The sequence below is a fragment of the Nomascus leucogenys genome, chromosome 1a (assembly GCF_006542625.1).
Source record: "Nomascus leucogenys isolate Asia chromosome 1a, Asia_NLE_v1, whole genome shotgun sequence".
In the NCBI taxonomy this organism is placed as follows: domain Eukaryota; kingdom Metazoa; phylum Chordata; class Mammalia; order Primates; family Hylobatidae; genus Nomascus; species Nomascus leucogenys.
In genome coordinates, this window is record NC_044381.1 from 46,413,282 (window position 1) to 46,431,812 (window position 18,531).

The following is an 18,531-nucleotide window of genomic DNA, read 5'->3' on the forward strand; positions in this document are numbered from 1 at the left end:
TATACTGATGGATTTGCATATGTTGAATCATCCTTGTGTCCCTGGGATAAATCCCGCTTGGTCATGATGGATGATATTTTTAATGCATTGTTGAATTTGGTTTACTAGTAGTTTGCTGAGAATTTTTGTATCAAAGTTCATCAGGGATATTGGCCTGTAGTTGTTTATTATTATTATTGTGTTTGTCTGGTTTTGGTATCAACATAATACTGGCCTCATATAATGAGTTTGGAGGTATTACTTCCTCCTCCATTTTTCAAAATAGTTTGAGTAGGATTGGTGTCAGTTCTTTAAATGTTTGGTAAAAATCAGCAGTGAAGCCATTGGGTCCTGGCTTTTTCTTTGCTAGTAGACTTTTTATTACAGCTTTCATCTTGTTTCTCATTATTGACCTGTTCAGGTTTTGGATTTCTTCATGGTTCAATCTTGGTAGGTTGCACGTGTCTAGGAATTTATCCATTTCTTTTAGTTTTTCTAATTTATTGGCATGTAGTTGCCAACTTTAAAGGTCTAATGATGTTGATCTAATGATCTTTAATGTCCTGAGGGCTTGGTTGTAATGTTTACTTATCATCTCTGATTTTATTTATTTGGGTCTTCTCCCTTTTTTTCTTAGTCTAGCTAAAGGTTTGTCAATTTTGTTTATCTTTATGAAAAACAGCTTTTGTTTCATTGATCTTTTGTATTGTTTGTTTCAATTATATTTATTTCTCTGATCTTCATTATTTCTTTTTTTTTTTTTTTTTGAGATGGAGTCTTACTCTGTCATCAGGCTGGAGTGCAGTGGCGCAATCTCAGCTCACCGCAACCTCCGCCCTTTGAGTTGAAGCGATTCTTCTGCCTCAGCCTTCTGAGTAGCTGGGCTTACAGGCGCCTGCCACTGCACCTGGCTAATTTTTTGTATTTTTAGTAGATACGGGGTTTCACCTTCTTGGCCCGGCTGGTCTTGAACTCCTGACCTCGTGATCCACCCGCTTTGGCCTCCCAAAGTGCTGGGATTACAGGTGTGAGCCACTGTGCCCGGCCTTCATTATTTCTATACTACTAATTTTTTGGTTTGGTTTGCTCTTTCTTTTCCAGTTCTTTAAGATGAATTGTGAGGTTGTTTATTTGAGGTCTTCCTACCTTTTTTGATGTAACTTTCACAGTTATATCTGTGAACATTTTCCCCTTAGTACTGCTTTTGCTGTCTTCCATTGGTTTTGAAAGGTTGTGTTTCCATTATCATTTGTTTCACTAAATTTTTCAATTTAATTCTTAATTTCTTCATTGACCCACTGGTCATTCAGGAGCATGTTGGTTAGTTTCCATGTGTTTGTGTAGTTTAAAAAATTCCTCTTGTTATTGATTTCTAGTTTTATTTCATTGTGATCAGAGAAAATATTTGATATAATTTCAATTTTTTTGAATTTTTCAGAACTGGTTTTGTGACCTAACTTATGGTCTATCCTTGAGTATGATCCATGTGCTGAGAAGAATGTGTATTCTGCAATCATTAGATAAAGTGTTTTTAAAATATGTGTAAGGTCCATAGTGTAGATGCATAAGGTCCATATAAGGTTCATAAGGTCCATAGTGTAGATTAAGTCTGATGTTTCTTTATTGATTTTCTGTCTAAATGATCTGTCTAATACTGAAAGTGGGGTGTTGAAATTTCTGGCTATAATCATACTGGGGCTCTCTCTCTCTTTAGCTCTAATAACATTTACCTTGTATATCAGAGTGCTCCACTGTTGGGTGCATATATTTACAATTGTGATATTTTCTTGCTGAATTGACCACTTTATCGTTATATGATGACATTCTTTTCTTTTTTATAGTTTTTGTCTTGAAATCTATTTTGTCTGATATAAATATAGTTAACTCTTGATTTTTTTTGGTTTCCATTTGCATGGAATATCTTTTTCATTCCTTTCTTTTCAGTCTATATGTGTCTTTATAGGTGATGTATGTTTCTGGTAGGCAACAGATCACTGGGTCTTGCTTTTTTTTTTCGTTTGTTTGTTTTTTAATCCATTCTGTCACTCTATGTCTTTTGATTGGAGAGTTTAATTCATTTACATTCAATATTATTATTGATAAGCAAGAACTTAATCTTGCCATTTTATTTGTTTTGTGGTTGTCTTATGGTCTTCCTTCTTTCCTTCCTTCCTGTCTTTCTTTCAGTGAAGGTAATTTTTCTCTGGTGGTGTATTTTAACTTCTTGTTTTTATTTTCTGTGTATCTGTTGTATGTTTTGTTTTCCTTTTTTTCCTTAAAGAGCCAGCTAGAATTTCTGTGGCATGTTTTTTTATTTGAGGTTACCATGAGGCTTGCAAATAATATCTTATAACCAATTATTTTAAACTGATGACAACGCTGATTGCATGAACAAACTAACCAGCAAAGAGAAAACTGATAAAAACTGTACACTATAACTTTGTCCCTCTGCTTTTTAACTTTTTCTTGTTTCTATTTCTATCTTATTGTACTATGTCTTGAAAAGCTGTTATAGTTATTATTTTTGATCAGTTCATCTTTTACTCTTTTTACTCATGATATGAGTAGTAGACACACCACATTATAGTGTTATCATATTCCATGCTTTTCTGTGTACTTACTATTACCAGTGAGTTTTGCACCTTCAGATGATTTCTTATTGCTCATTAATGTCCCTTTTTTTCAGATTGAAGAGCTCTTTTTAGCATTTCTTGTAAGAGAGGTCTGATGTTGATAAAATTCATCACCTTTTGTTTGTCTGGGAAAGTCTTTATTTTTCCTTCATGTCTAAAGGATATTTTCACTGCATATACTCTTTATTTTCCTTTAGCACTTTAAATATGTCATGCCACTCTCTCCTGCCCTCTAAGGTTTCTACTAAAAAAGTCTGCTGCCAGATGTTTCGGAGCTCTATTGTATGTTAATTGCTTCTTTTCTTTTGCTGCTTTTATGATTCTTTCTTTACCCTTGACTTTTGGGAGTATGATTATTAAATGTCTTGAGGTAGTCTTATTTGGGTTTAATCTGCTTGGTTTTGTATGACTTTATTTTACTTGAACATTGATTTCTTTCTCTAGGTTTGGGAAATTCCCTGTTATTATCCCTTTGAATAAACTTTCTACTCTGATCTCTCTCTTTACCTTCTCTTTAAGGTCAATAGCTCTTAGATTTGACCTTTAGAGGCTATTTTCTAGATCTGTAGTTGTGCAACATTTCTTTTTATTCTTTTTTCTTTTGTCTCCTCTGACTGTGTATTTTCAAATAGCCTGTCTTCAAGCTCACTAATTCTTTCTTCTGCTTAATCAAGTCCGCTGTTAAGAGACACTGATGCATTCCTCACTTTGTCAATTGCATTTTTCAATGCCAGAATTTCTGCTTCATTATTTCAATCTCTTTGTTAAATTTATCTGATAGGATTCTGAATTCCTTTGCTGTGTTATCTTCAGTTTCACTAAGTTATCTTAAAACAGCTATTTTGAATTCTGTCTGAAAGGTTGCATACCTCTGTCTTTCTGGAATTAGTTACTGGTGCCTTATTTAGTTTGTTTGATGAGGTCATGTTTTCCTGGATGGTCTTGATGCTTGTGGATGTTTGTCAGTATCTGGGCATTGAAGAGTTAAGTATTTGTTGTAGTCTTTGTAGTCTGGGCTTGTTTGTTCCAGTCCTTGGGAAGGCGTTCTGGGTATTCAAAGGGACTTGGGTTATGTAATCTATGTTTTTGGTCACTATACCCATATCTGGGCACCCCAAACCCAGTTATGCTGTGGTTCTCGCAGACTTGTAGAGGTACTGCCTTGGTGGTCTTGGATAATATCCAGAAGAATTGTCTGGATTACCAGGCAGAGACTCTTGTTCTCTTCTCTTACTTTGTCCCAAACAAACAAAGTCTCTCTCTCTCTGTGCTGAGCTCCCTGGAACTGGGGGAGGGGTGGCACAAACACCCCTGTTGCCATCACTGGGACTATGCTGGGTCAGATCTGAAGCCAGCATAACATTGGATCTCACCCAATGCCTGTAATAATCCCTGCCTGGCTACTGCCTATGTTCACTCAAGGCTCTAGGGCTCTACATCAGTAGATGGCAAAGCAATCCAGGCTTGTTTCCTTCCCTTCAGGATGGCAAGTTCCCTCTGGCCTTGGGAAGGTCTAGAGATGCTATCTTGGAGCCAGGGTCTGTAGTCAGAAACCTTAGGAATCTACTTGGTACTCTATTCTACTGCAGCTGAGCTGGCATCCAAGCCACAAGACAAAGTCCTTCCCACTCTTCTCTCCCCTTTTCATAAGCAGAAGAGTTTCTCCCTGTGGCCACCACTACCCCAGACCTGCAATGAGTACTGCCTGGCCACCACCAATGTTCACTCTCAAGGCTCAAGTGCTTTTTAATCAGCTTGTGGTGAATGCTGCCAGTTCTAGGACTCTCCCATGAAGGCTGTGGGCTCCCAGGGCAGGTCTAGAAATTCCATCCAAGAGCCAAGGCCTGAAATCAGAGACCCCAGCAGCTCACTCAGTCTTCTACCCCAATGTGGCTGAGCTTCTACCTAAGCTGCAAGACGAAGTCCCTTCTACTCTTCCCTCTCTCAAGCAGCAGTAATCTCTCCCCATAGTCACAACAGCTGGGAATGTGGTGGTCATGCCTAAAGTCAACACATCTCTGGGTCTCATCCAAAGCCCATGATGAGTACTGCCTAGGTATCACCGCCAATTATCCAGGGCCGAAAGGCTCTTTAGTGCACAGGTGATGAATCGTGTTGGGACTGGGTCCTCCCCTTCAAGGGAGTGGTCTCTCTTCTGGCCCAACACGTGTCTAGAAATGTTCAGGAGCTACAGCCTGGAATGGGGGCCTCAGGACTCTGCCTGGTGCCTTATCCTATTATGGCTGAGCTGGCATCCAAGTTGCAAGACAAAGTTCTCTTTACTCTTCCCTCTTCTCTCCTTAAGCAGAGGAAAGGAATATCTCCCAGAGCTGTGAGCTGCACTGCCTGGAGCATTCCCTTTGCCTCTCCACCTGGTGTCTCACTACATCATGTGCCCCCAAGTCCACTGGCTCTGAACCCAGCACAGTATCAGGACTTGCCCAGGAATTATAGTCCTTATGGCCTAGATTGCCTTGCAAGTTTATTTAGGACCCAGAGAACTTTAGTCCACAGAGGTGAGGCTTGCCAGAACTCAGGTTCCAACTGTTGGGATGGGCAATTCCCCTCTGGTTAGGGCAGTCCAAATTCTCCTTCTATAGGTGCTGGCTGAGTTCTGCCCAGTGTGCTTTCTGCTGTCACAGAGCTGCACTGTGTTTTAATGGAAAGTCCCACAGTCACTGCACTTTCTCTGTCCCAAGCACACAGATTCTCTCTCTATGCCACATGGCTGCTGCTGGAGGATGGGGGAGAGGGGCACTGGTAATTCAAGACTATCTTTTCTACTCTTTTCAGCATCTCTGTCAAGGATATAAAATTTAAAACAGGTACTGTGGTCACTCACCTAATTTTTGCTTCTTACAAAGCTTCTTTTTGCATAGATAGTTGTTTGATTTGGTGTTCCTTTAGGGAGGATGATCAGTGAAGTCCTCTATTTGGCTATCTTGCTGTGCCTCCTGAAAAGACATGATCAAATATTTCTTAATCCATGAGTACAATAAGGCTGGTTTAATATTCAAAAAACAGTAGATGCAATCTTCCATGTTGATAGATTAAGAAAGGAAAACTGTATGATCATTTAAATAAATGTCAAAAAGGCATTTGACAAAAATCAAAATAGAAACAAATCGTTTCAACCTTGTAAAGGCATTAATAAAAAACCTATGTCTAACATCATACTTAATACTTAGAGACTGATATTCCCCCAATATCAGAAACAAGTCAAAAATGTCTGTCTTACTACTTTTATTCAAAATTTTGTCAAAATGTCTAGCCTTCGCAAAAGGCAAAAAAAAAAAAAAAAAAGGAAATGAAACACATGGTAGCAAAATTGGAAGTGAAGAAGTAAAACTGTTAGTATTAGCTAACAATATGATTTTCTATATAGAAAATTATACCAAATCTCCAAAATGCTGCTAGAACTACTACTCTTACCTTAGTAATAATGCGCTATTCAAAATCAATATAGAAATCAATATAAAAAGTCAACTTTATTTCTATATATTAATACTAGCAACAAAAAACCCCATTCATTGTAAGTAAAGAAACAGCACAATTTACACAGTATAAAAAGGTACTTAAGAGTAAATCTTACAAAAGATACACCAGACCTGAAAACTACAAAACATTACTGAAAAAAAATTTAAATAATGCTCAAATAAATAGATATACCATGTTCATGGATTATAAGACTCATCTTATTGTTAAGATGTCAGTTCTCCTTGAATTGATCTATAGTTTTAATGCATTTCTTTTTTGTTTGTTTGTTGTTTGTTTTTTGAGATGGAATCTCACTCTGTCGCCCAGGCTGGAGTGCAGTGACATGATCTCGGCTCACTGCAAGCTCTACCTCCTGGGTTAATGCCATTCTCCTGCCTCAGCCTCCCGAGTAGCTGGGACTACAGGTGCCCGCCACCATGCCCGGCTAATTTTTTGTATTTTTTAGTAGAGACGGGGTTTCACCATGGTCTCCATCTCCTGACCTCATGATCCACCTGCCCTGGCCTCCCAAAGTGCTGGGATTACAGGTGTGAGCCACTGTGCCCGGCCAGTTTCAATGCATTTCTACACAAAATTCCATCAGACTTTTTTCTAGAAGTTGACAAGCTGATTCTAAAATGCATATAGAAATGCAAATGATCTAGAATGTCTAAAACAAACTTGTAAGGCAAAAGCAAAATTAGAAAACTTTCACTATTTGACTTCTGGACTTCTTTCCTAGATACAGTAATCAAGACAGTGTGTTCTTGTTGTTAAGATGGACAAGTAAATTAATAAAACAGAATAGAAAGCTCAGGAAGAGCCCATCACTCATCTGGTTAATTCACATATTCAAAAATTAACTAAAAGTGAATCATAAAGCTAAATGTAAAACCCCAAACTATAAAACTTCCAGAAGAAAACATAAGAGAATATCTGTGTTATCTTAATTAAGGCAAAGCTTTCTTACAAAAAATATCAATAGCATGACTTGTAAAAGAAAAAACTTATGAATTAGACTTCATCAAACTTAAGACTTCTGTTCTTAGGGGAACAGATTTCAGAGAATGAAAATCTCTTTTTTTTTTTTTTTGAGAGAGTCTCGCTCTATCACCCAGGCTGGAGTGCAGTGGCACGATCTCAGCTCACTGCAACCTCTGCTCTGGGATCAAGCAGTTCTCCTGCCTCAGCCTCCCAATTAGCTGGGATTACAGGCGCCCCACCATGCCTGGCTAATTTTTTGTATTTTTAATAGAGATGGGGTTTCCAGGATGGTCTCGATCTCCTGACTTCGTGATCCGCCCGCCTCGGCCTCCAAAAGTGCTGGGATTACAGGCGTGAGCCACCGCGCCTGGCTGAAAATCTCTTAAATGAAAAAACTCTCATAGACTGAGAGAAAAATGTGTGCATATTATGTATTTGACTAAGTACTCATATCCATTATATATAAAAACTTGAACCTCAATAAGAAGAAAACAAAAAATTAATAAAAATGATCAAAATATTTAAACATGTACTTCAGCAAGGAAGATTTATGGATCTATTTAAACACACAAAATGATGCTCAGCATCATTAGTCATTAGAGAATTGTAAATCAACACAATGAATTATCACATACACCTATTTAAATGGTTTAAAATTGACCACACTAATTATTGATGAGGATGTGAAACAGCTGGAACTCCCATACACTTCTGTTGGGAGTGTACAATGATATGGCCATTTTGGAAAACATTTTGGCAATTTCTTCAAAAGTTAAAAATATACATATTGTATGATTCAACCATTGAGTTCTTATTTACTCAAGATAAATAAAATCATATGTCTATACAAACACTTGCACACAAATGTTCATAGTAGCTTTGTTTGTAATAGCTCCAAACTGGAAACAACTAAAATATACATCAATATATGAGTGGATAAACAAACCGATGGAGCCACACAATAGAATCTATACTAGTGAAAAAGGAATAAGCTATTGATTTACACAACAACGGTTACATGAAATAAGCTAGACGAATATAGAGTACCTACTCTGTGATTTCATTTATATAGAATTCTAGAAAATGCTATCTAATTCATAATTACAGAAAGCAGATCAGTGGTTGCCTGGAAATGGGGATGGGAGAAGGGAAAATTGGAGAGGTGCAGGAGGGAGGGGTTATCAAGGGATACAAGGATATTTTTTAGATGAATGAGCTTATTATTTGATTGTGGTAAGGGTTTCACTGATGTACAAATATGTCAAACTTACCAGGTTTTACACTATAAACATGATCACGTTTTTTTTTTTTTTTTTTTTTTTTTTGCTAATTATATCTCAAACTGTTTTAAGCAAAAGGCTATATGATACAGGCTCTGGGTTAAAGGAAAGAATTGACTTTTCTATGAACTAGAGACTTTGATCTGTGAAACCCTAAATATTAAAAATTTCTTATAGCCATTACAAGTAGCTAAAACAACCAAATATTAGAATCTGTTGAAAAATACTCATAAAAAATAATTACACTTTCAAAACATATGGGTGAAGGTACTGTGTGTACAAGATTTGTCCATTCTAAAATGTTGCCATCTGCTAGATAATGTTTTAATAGGAAGAAAGAATAATACAAATCTTGACATGATTTGATAGTGTAATAAATGTCATCAAAATTGGTTAAATCTTTTGAAAATTATCAAGAAACCAAAAATATGAACTGCCATTGGCCAAGTAGTTATGGTTATGTGGTCACTAATACAATCAATGATAAAAATGAAATTGTTCTTTTCCTAAGAAAATACGTAGAAAAGGTTACAGTAACTTTTAAAAACACTTACTTTAGAAGCATCTGGGTTTTTAAAAATGAGTTTTTTGAGGCCGGGCGTGGTGGCTCACGCTTGTAATCCCAGCACTTTGGGAGGCCGAGGTGGGCAGATCATGAGGTCAGGAGATCGAGACCACGGTGAAACCCCGTCTCTACTAAAAATACAAAAAAATTAGCCGGGCGTGGTGGCGGGCGCCTGTAGTTCCAGCTACTCAGAGAGGCTGAGGCAGGAGAATGGCGTGAACCCGGGAGGCGGAGCTTGCAGTGAGCTGAGATTGCGCCACTGCACTCCAGCCTGGGCGACAGAGCGAGACTCTGTCTCAAAAAAAAAAAAAAAAAAAAAATGAGTTTTTTGGCCGGCTGTAGTGGCTCATGCCTGTAATCCCAGCACTTTGGGAGGTGGATCACGAGGTCAGGAGTTTGAGACCAGCCTGGCCAAGATGGGGAAACCCCATCTCTACTAAAAATACAAAAATTAGCTGGGCATGGTGTCAGGTGCCTGTAATTCCAGCTACTCAGGAGGCTGAGGCAGGAGAATCACTTGAACCTGGGAGGCGGAGGTTACAGTGAGCCAAAATTGTGCAACTGCACTCTAGCCTGGGCGACTGAGCAAGACTCTGTCTCACAAAAAAAATAAAAAATAAAAAATAAAATGAGTTTTTTGTTTAAAAAATACCCCAAAGTCGTAATAAAGTTGACAGAATATTTTTCGAAGGAATGAATATAAATATAATCATTGCAGATTGAGTGTTGGATCTGGATATTTTTCTTAATTTTCATAATTCACATAGAAACTGAAATAACATGGTTTATGTGAATGGAAATTACCACTATTTGTCATACCTTACTCCCATCTACTATAGTATTTCCAGAGCCCCGAACAGTGCCTGGTGTTGATAGGCTTCAATTATAATTTTTGAATAAGTTAATAGATTTTAGTGATTGTGAGACCTAGGTACTTCCATCATTGTCTCCTACACTTTGATAACTTGCTTCTGAGAGACAGGTGGCTTTGCTTTCCTTGCTCCTTCCTCAACAAATTCCTCTACTCCCTGCAATGAAGGCTTTCCTGCCAAGACTGAGTTGTTCATCATTCTGATGGTTTGTCAGGAAAGCTGACAGCCTTCAGGCATTGTTAAACAAGGATTCTGAAACTTGAAACACAATGTGATAGATGTCTTGCTTACTTAGCACTGTTGGCCTTTCCTGTGAAGACTCAGAGATGATTAAAATGCTTATGATCACAGAAGCTGAAAGCAAGAGAAACGACACTTGTTACAGTTATTTTGGACTTCCTTTTTGTAAACTTCTTGAGAGACAGATTTTTGTCTCTTTTCCTTGTCATATACTTTAGGGAAAACAATGTGATCTATCACACTGAGATTTTTGCCCTGAAGAAATCACAAAAATGCACTTACTATCCCAAAAGCTTTGTGATTACAGCAAGGATCGACATGTACTTAGAAATGGCATTTGGTTGACCTATTTCATTTCCAACATTAAAAAAAAAACCACAAAGCCAAAAACATATTTTCCTTTTAGTATTTCCTAATTTATAAATAATTAAGCCAATACTGTAAATTTATTAAAATAGATTTTCTACAGTAACAGATGCCCTGGGGCTCCCGTTAGGCTTTATATTGCATTGGGCTTTCTTATAAAGACAGATTTTTTTTTTTAATTCCATAAAACAAAAAGTACCCTTAAGGCTCAACCAAATCGAAAAAAAAAAAAAAAAAAAACCTATTCTGAGAACGTAAATGACTTCACCTCTTAAACTTAAGCTAATTTGAATCTCACGATCAATGCATGAGTTATAGTGCAATATAGTGCTGGCCTTGGAGCCAGCAATCACACAGTCCCTCAAGGAAATACAAGCAAATTGTTAAATAAGGAAAACAATAAGATGGGAAGAAAATTGCTTAAATGGTTTATGAATATGCTGATTGGTGGCAAAGACTGTCTGATCTCACTGTTTATACATTGCATTATTCAGCTTAGGCTGCCTTTATATAATATCATAGACCGGGTGGCTTAACAATAGGATTTATTTCTCATGGTTCTGGAGGCTAGGAATTACTGATCAAGGTGCTGGCTGATTTGGTTCCCCGGGGAGGGCTCTCTTTCTGCCTTGAGGGTGACTGCCTTCTTGCTGTGTCCTCACATGGTAGGGAGAGTTCTGGTCTCTCTTCTTCTTATAGGGACAGTAATCCCATCACAGGGTCCCCACCCTCATGACTTAATCTAAACCTAATTATGTCCCGAAGTTCCTACCTCCCAATACTATCACACAGTGGGTTGTCTTCAAAATATGAATTTTGGGGGGACATAAACATTTAGTCCATACATTCCATCCCTAGCCTCCACCCCCAAATTTAGGTCCTTGTATGCAAAATAGATTTATTCCATCCCAACAGCTTCAATCATCGTCTTAACCCAATACAACATTAAATCTAAACGTCCAGAGTCTCTTCTAAATCAGATGTGGGTCAGGCTTGAGGTACAATTCATTCTAAGAAAAATTCTCCAGCGATAAACCTGTGAAATCAGGTAAGTTATGTGCTCCCAAAATACAATGGTGTGGTAGGCATAGGATAGAAATTCCCATGCCCCAAGGGAGAAATAGACAAGAAAGAAGGGGTTATGAGGTCCAAACAATTCAAATTCCATTTCTTCCTAAGGTTTAAAGATAATCTTTTTTGGTTGTATGCTCTGCCCTTCAGGTCCACTGGAGTAGTGGTTCTACCTCTTGTACTCTGCTGGTCAAGGATTGTGGTGCCATCTCCAAAGCTCTGGCAGACTGCTGTCTGTCTTGTTGAAAGTGAGGTGATGCCCCACCTGCCCTCCTTCTCCCCCTGAATCTGAGGAGGCCACCCTAATGACTTCTGAATCACTTTCAAGGTTATTCTTCTTTGTCTTGAAGAATAGTGCATGTTCATAACCAAATAGGTCTATGGTGCAGTCCTATAAGATCTAAGAAGGCTGACAGCCTTTCTTCATTTCATCCTGTCCCTGTCCCCTTCAATCCAAACTGGCAGTCTTTCTGCTTGTTTAATCCAATAATCTCCTTATCAAGTCTGGCCACACCATTGATGTTCTCTTCTGAACATGCTTTCTCATATTTTGCAATATGGACTCTTCCCAATCTTTCTGGTTTTCTTTATCTTAACAGTTCCTTTTAAAATACGTTTAAATATTCAATTTCATTGCTCACAAGTTCTACCTTCCATGAAACACTAGAACACAAACACAATTCATCCAAGTTCTTTGCCACTTTATAACAAGGATCATGATTCCTCTAGTTTCCAATAACATGTTGCTGCTCATTTATGTCTGAGACCTTACCAGAATGGTTTCTAGCATCTGTCTAAATCCATTTCTGCTGCTACAACAAAATGCCTTACCCTGGATAATTTATAAACAACAGCAATTCATTTCTCACCGTTTTGGAGAGTGGGAAGTCCAAGATCAAGGTACTGGCAGATTTGGTGTCTGGCGAGGCTGCTATCTCTCCTTCCAAGATGGTGCCCTGTTCCTGTGTCTTCACACAGTGGAAGGCAGAAGAGCAAAGGGCAGTAGGGCACTTCCTTCAATCTCTTTTATCAGAGCACTATTCTATTTATGACTTTTTGTTTTGTTTTTAAAATAAATTTTATTGTGCATATTTAAGGTATACAACATGATGTTATGGGATACATACAGATTGTAAAATGGTTTTATAGTGGAGCCAATTAACGTATTCGTCATCTCGCATAGTTACCCATTTTTTTCATTTTCTGTGGCAAGAGCAGCTAGAATCTACTAATTTGGCAGGAATCCCAAATACAGTACAATTTGATTACCTCTAGAAATCATGTTGTACATTAGTCTTCTAGTTCTGTTCGTCCTACACATCTGCTACTTTGTGTCCTCTGACCTACATCTCCCCATTTGCTCTCCCCTCAACTCCAGTAATCACAGTTTAATTCTCTATCTCTGTATTCACATATGACTTTTTTTTTTTTTTTTGAGACAGGATCTCACTCTGTTGCCTAGGCTAGAGTGCAATAGTGTGATCACGGCTCACTGCAGCCTTGACCTCCTGGGCTCAATCAACTCTCCCACCCCAGTCTCTTGAGCACCTTGGACTATAGGCCCACCCCCTGCATGCCCAACTAATCTTTTATTTTTTTTTTTGTAGAGATGAGGTTTTGCCATGTTGCCAAGGCTGGTCTCGAACTCCTGGGCTCGAGTGATCTGCCTGCCTCTGCCTTCCAAAGTACTGAGATTACAAGAGTGAGTCACCACATCCAGTCGTCTTTTTCCTTTTTCTTTTAGATTCTACATGTAAGTGAGGAGATAATGCATATTTTTCTTTCTGTGTCTGGCTTATTTCACTTAGCTTACTGACTTTCAGTTTCTTCCATGTTGTGGTAAATGACACAATCTCCTGCTTTTAAATTTTTTTGTTTTGAGACAGAGTCTTGTTTTGTTGCCCAGGCTGGAGTGTGGTAGTGTGACCACGGCTCACTGCAGCTTCAACATCCCGCACCCAAGCAATCCTCCCACTTCAGCCTCCTGAGTAGCTCGGACCACAGACATGCCACCACCACACCTGACTAATTTTTAAATTTTTGGTAGAGATGAGGTCTTGCTATATTGCCATGGATGGTCTTGAACTTCTGGGCTCAAGTGATCCTTCTGCTTCAGCTGCCCAAAGTGCTGGTATTACAGGCATAAGCCACTTTGCCTGGATCTTTCTTTGTTTCTTTTTCTTTCTTTTTCTTTGTTTGTTCTTGAGACAGGGTCTCACTCTTTCACCCAGGCTGTAGTGCAGTAGTGTAATCACAGTTCACTGCAGCCTCAGCCTCCCTGGCTTAGGTGATCCTCCCACCTCGGCCTTCTGAGTAGCTGGGATTGCAGTCACAGGCCACTATGCCCCACTAATTTTTTAAACTTTTTGTGGAGATGGAATTTTGCCATGCTGCCCAGGCCGATCTTGAACTACTGAGCTCAAGCAATCCACCTGCCTTGGTCTCCCAAAGTGCTGGGATTATAGGCTTGAGCCACCACGCCCAGCCTATCTCTTTCTTTTTTAAGGCTGAATAATACTCTACTATATAGAATATTATTATACCTGTTGGCAATTTTTATGTCTCCTTTGGAGAAGTGTCTGTTCAGGTCTTTTGCCCATATTAAAATTAAGTTGTTTTTCTACTGTTGAGTTCTGTGAGTTCCTTGTGCATTTTGAATATTAACTCCATACCACATATATGGTTTGCAAATACATTTTTCCCAGTCGACAGGCTGCCATTTTATTTTGTTATTTGTTTACTGTGCATAAACTTTTTAGTTTGATGTAGTCCTATTTATTTATTTTTGCTTTTGTAGCCTGAGCTTTTGGTGTGATATTTGAAAATTAATCACCAAGGCCAATATTCAGATTTTTCTCTATATTTTCTTCTAGGCATTTAGTAGCTTCAGATCTTACATTTAGGTCTTTTATCCTTTGTTTTTGTTTTTTTCGAGACCGAGTCTCGCTCTGTTGCCCAGGCTGGAGTGCAGTGGCGCAATCTTGGTTCACTGCAAGCTCCGCCTCCCAGGTGCACGCCATTCTCCTGCCTCAGCCTCCCAAGTAGCTGAGACTGCAGGTGCACCACCACGCCCGGCTAATTTTTTGTATTTTTAGTAGAAACGGGGTTTCACCGTGTTAGCCAGGATGGTCTTGATCTCCTGACCTTGTGATCTGCCCTCCCAAAGTGTTGCTATTACAGGCGTGAGCCACCACAGCTGGCCACTTTTATCCATTTTGAGTTGATTTTTGTGTACGGTGTAAGATGACAGTCCAATTTCATTCCTTTGCATTTGGAAATCCAGTTTTCCCAGCACTGTTTATTGAAGGGACTGTCCTTTCCCCATTGTGTTCTTTTGGTACCCTTGTCAAAAATTAGTTGACTATATATGTTTGGATTCATTTCTTGAGGCTCTCTCTATACACTTTCTCTGTTTTATGGGACTGCTTTTATGCCAGTATCATACTGTTTTGATCAAAATAGTTTTGTAACGTGATTTTAAATCAGGAAGTATAATGTCCACAATTTTGTTTTTTCTTTTTCAGAATTGTTTTGACTATTCAGGGTATTTTGTGTTTCCATATGAATTATAGGATTGTTTTTCTGTTTCTGTGAAGAATGCCATTGGGATTTTGATAGGGATCGTGTTGAATATGTATGTTGCTCTGGGTAGTATGGACATTTTAACAATATTAATTCTTTCAATCCATGAGCATGAAATATCTTCCAATTTACTTGTGCCATCTTCAGTTTCTTTCATCAATGTTTTATAGTTTTCAGCATATAAACATCTCACTTCCTTGGTTAAATTTATTCCTAAGTATTTTTTAATGCTATCATAAATGAAATTATTGTCTTGATTTCTTTTTCAGCTAGGTTGTAAGAAATGTTGCTAATCTTTGTATATTGATATTGTATCTTGTGACTTTGCTAAATTCATTTGTTCATTTAATTTTGGATATTAACTTCTTATCAGATACATGGTTTGCCAATACATTTTCCCCAGTCCACAGGGACTGTGCCTTCTGTTCTAACAGATTTTTTTTTTTTTTTGGTGCATTCTTTTGGGTATTTTACGTATAGGTTCATGTTATCTGCAAAGACCCCCACCTATTAATATCATCAACTTGTAGCTTAAGTTCCAACATATGAATTTTGGAAGGACACATACATTTAAACCATAGTAACATCCAAATTTTACCAACATTCTGTTAATGCATGTTAACATGCATAATTCAGCCAATTTCAGGATGAGATTCTGCATTTGGTTTTCAGCAATCTCAGCTCTGCAGCTGCAGAGGTTAAGGGTATTTTTCAGGACACAAAAGAAGCTTTCAGGTCATTTATGTGGCTCTTGAGCTAGCAATTTGAATTTCTAAGATGTATCATTCTCTTTCGCCACTTTGTCCAGCAACATTAGGAGCAAACAGTCAACTCATTATATTAATAAGATATGCAAAAATGTTCAAAAGTATTACATACACAATCACCCAGCTCCTTGCTTTTTGTAAGTGGTTGATTAGGAGTATTCAATAGAGGTATTTTGTGTATCTCTATTGCCAGATCACATCATAGACTATCAGTGTTCTCTTTAGTACTGAAAATAGAGTCATTAGTGTCTATACATCTAATCAGTATATTCATTTTCTAGGTGGTAGAAATTTGATCTCCATTGTCAGTACATCTGAGTAATATTCTGTTATTAAATGAATGGATTATTATTTATATCATTGCAATGTCTTCACCAAGTTGTCACTTTATTAAAATTAGGATTCTTGGTGGTAGCCAAAGGCTTGCTTTTGACACAGGTTGGTTGCTAGGATTTTGTAGGCATACATACAGTAGTAGTTCAGCAATTAGTTATGGAGCACTAACTGGCTGAATTGTATCCCTCCAAGTTTTATATATTTATGTCCTTACCCCAGTACCTCAGAATATGACTGTATTTGGGGATAGGGTCTTGAAATAGATAATTAGAGGTCATACTGGGTGGTCCCTAATCCAATATGACTGTTGTTCCTATGAGAACAAGGAATGTGAACATAAACACACACACAGAGATCATGGGAAGATACATGAAGAAGATGGCCATCTACAAGCCAAGGAGAGAAACCCCAGATGAAACTAACCTGCCAACACCTTGATCTCAGAGAGCTAGCCTCCAGATTGTGAAGAAATAAATTTCTGTTTTTTAAGTTGCCTAGTTTGTGGTACTTTGTTATGGCAGCCTCAGCAAACTAATACACTAACACTGAACACTAGGAAATCATCCTGGGGAATCAAAATCATTGAACCTTGGAGTTGGCTAGCCTGGTTCAGCATATCTTTTCTTTTTGTAGAGATGAGATCTTGCTATGTTGTTCAGGCTGGACTGCATGATCATAGTGCACCATGGCCTTGATCTCCTGGACTCAAGTGACCCTCCCACCTCAACCTCCTGGATAGCTGGGACTATAGATGCCCACCAGCCTGGTACAATATCTTTGACATATAAAATATTCAGGCTCCTTCCTTCCAGGGATGGAACAATTTTGGTATTTCACAGAAGTCTCAGGAAAGGATATTCAATTTGACCCTCAAACTCTGTAGACAATGTCCCTTCTGTGGGTATGTGGCTCTCCTGTATTTATTATCATCTGCTATTTCTCTTTTCTTTTTTCTCCTTCTTGGAGACATTCCCTCTACTTTCAAAAGTGAAGGCACAAAGTCACTTCTCAAGTTGGGCCACTTAAAGCTGCTCCCAGCTGGAGAGCAATAACAGTATTTCTACCAACTGCTTAGCCACTCAATCCATATGTGAACATTCTAAGTACAGTGCACTATGGCAAGTTATGGCTCATTCAATTCAACCATAGTGTTTTGTGTGCTTACTGTGTGCCAGGCACAGTGCAATGAAAGTGGGATGCAAAAAGGAATGAGATGCTATACCTGCCCTTACAGAGGTCAATTGCTCAAATACCTCAGGGTACTCTGGTGATAGTAAGTGGGAAATGATACAATTGTTCCTGTGATTATTTATCAGGAGACTTAGTGAAATCACCTGGTGATGGATATTGAGAGATGGCTTTCCTCTGCCAACAGATGTACAAGTGTATACCTATATACACTTGCTTGTGTGTTCCTTGGAGCCCCAATGTGTCTTCCTTTTAAAAGTACACCAGAATAAGAGACGAGCTCAAAGAACGGTAAATGCATAAATCTGCTCATGGAACCAGAATTTCTTACACATTTTTCTGGACCACTCTGGGTTTTATAATTTAAGAAGTTATTTACAATGTTCTAGGTACTTAGCATGGCACAAAAGGGCACATTCTTTGCTCCCAATGCACTGCATGCTATAATTTAGAGAAAATGGGAAACATCTCAAATAAAGAGCCGGGAAGAGGCAGGAGCTGTGCTGGAGGAGCAGAGAAGTGGGAGGCAAGGCAACTGAGAGCCGGTACATTGTGCACCGTCTGGGGATATGCAGGAGGGGGAAGCAAGCCTGCAATTTTTTTTTTTTTTGACTTTGGAAAAGGAATCAGGAGCTATTTCTTGGTTTGTGAGCTTTGCTATGGTTTCAGTTTGCCCTCAGAAGGTTGACAGTGTGGGTGGATGGCATTGTTTGGTTGTAAAGTGGGGCAGCAGTTGGCGAGTGGTTAATTTAAGAGTCATGCTCTGACAGAACAACCCATGTGTCTTTTCCCATATGCATGGGGGAAAGAGCCAGCACTGCATTCACTGTTGGAATTGACTCTGTGTAGCTGGGATTAGCAGCTCTGTTTTGCAGAACACAAAGATTTAGAGAGTTAAAGTAAATGCACCAAGGTAAAGCTGGGGACAGAGGTGCAATTTTAATTTAGTTTAGGCTGTGCATCTTCCACTGAAGAATGGTTTTGCTTTTATTTATTATTATTCTTTAATGCGAAAGAGAAGATATTCAATGGTGTTCAGCTCAGGGGAGAAAGACAGCATTATTTGTGGTCCCCCTGCACGGTCTGTGACTGGGTCCAAATTTCCCTGGGTCAGTTCCTTCCTGGAGCCACTCCTTTCTGCTGTGGCAGCAAGGTCAGCAGGGTGACTCTTGTCCACTCAAACCGGGGGCA

At 38.7% G+C, this 18,531-nt stretch overlaps 1 long non-coding RNA gene across 1 annotated transcript in view; it reads left to right on the top strand.

The window, feature by feature from the left end:
* LOC115835580 overlaps positions 1-18,531 on the top strand; it is a 106,550-nt gene that overhangs the window by 23,455 nt on the left and 64,564 nt on the right. Inside the window, exon 3 of the long non-coding RNA XR_004030625.1 lies at positions 13,075-13,220. This is a non-coding gene — a long non-coding RNA (uncharacterized LOC115835580). The remainder of the gene's footprint in view (positions 1-13,074; positions 13,221-18,531) is intronic.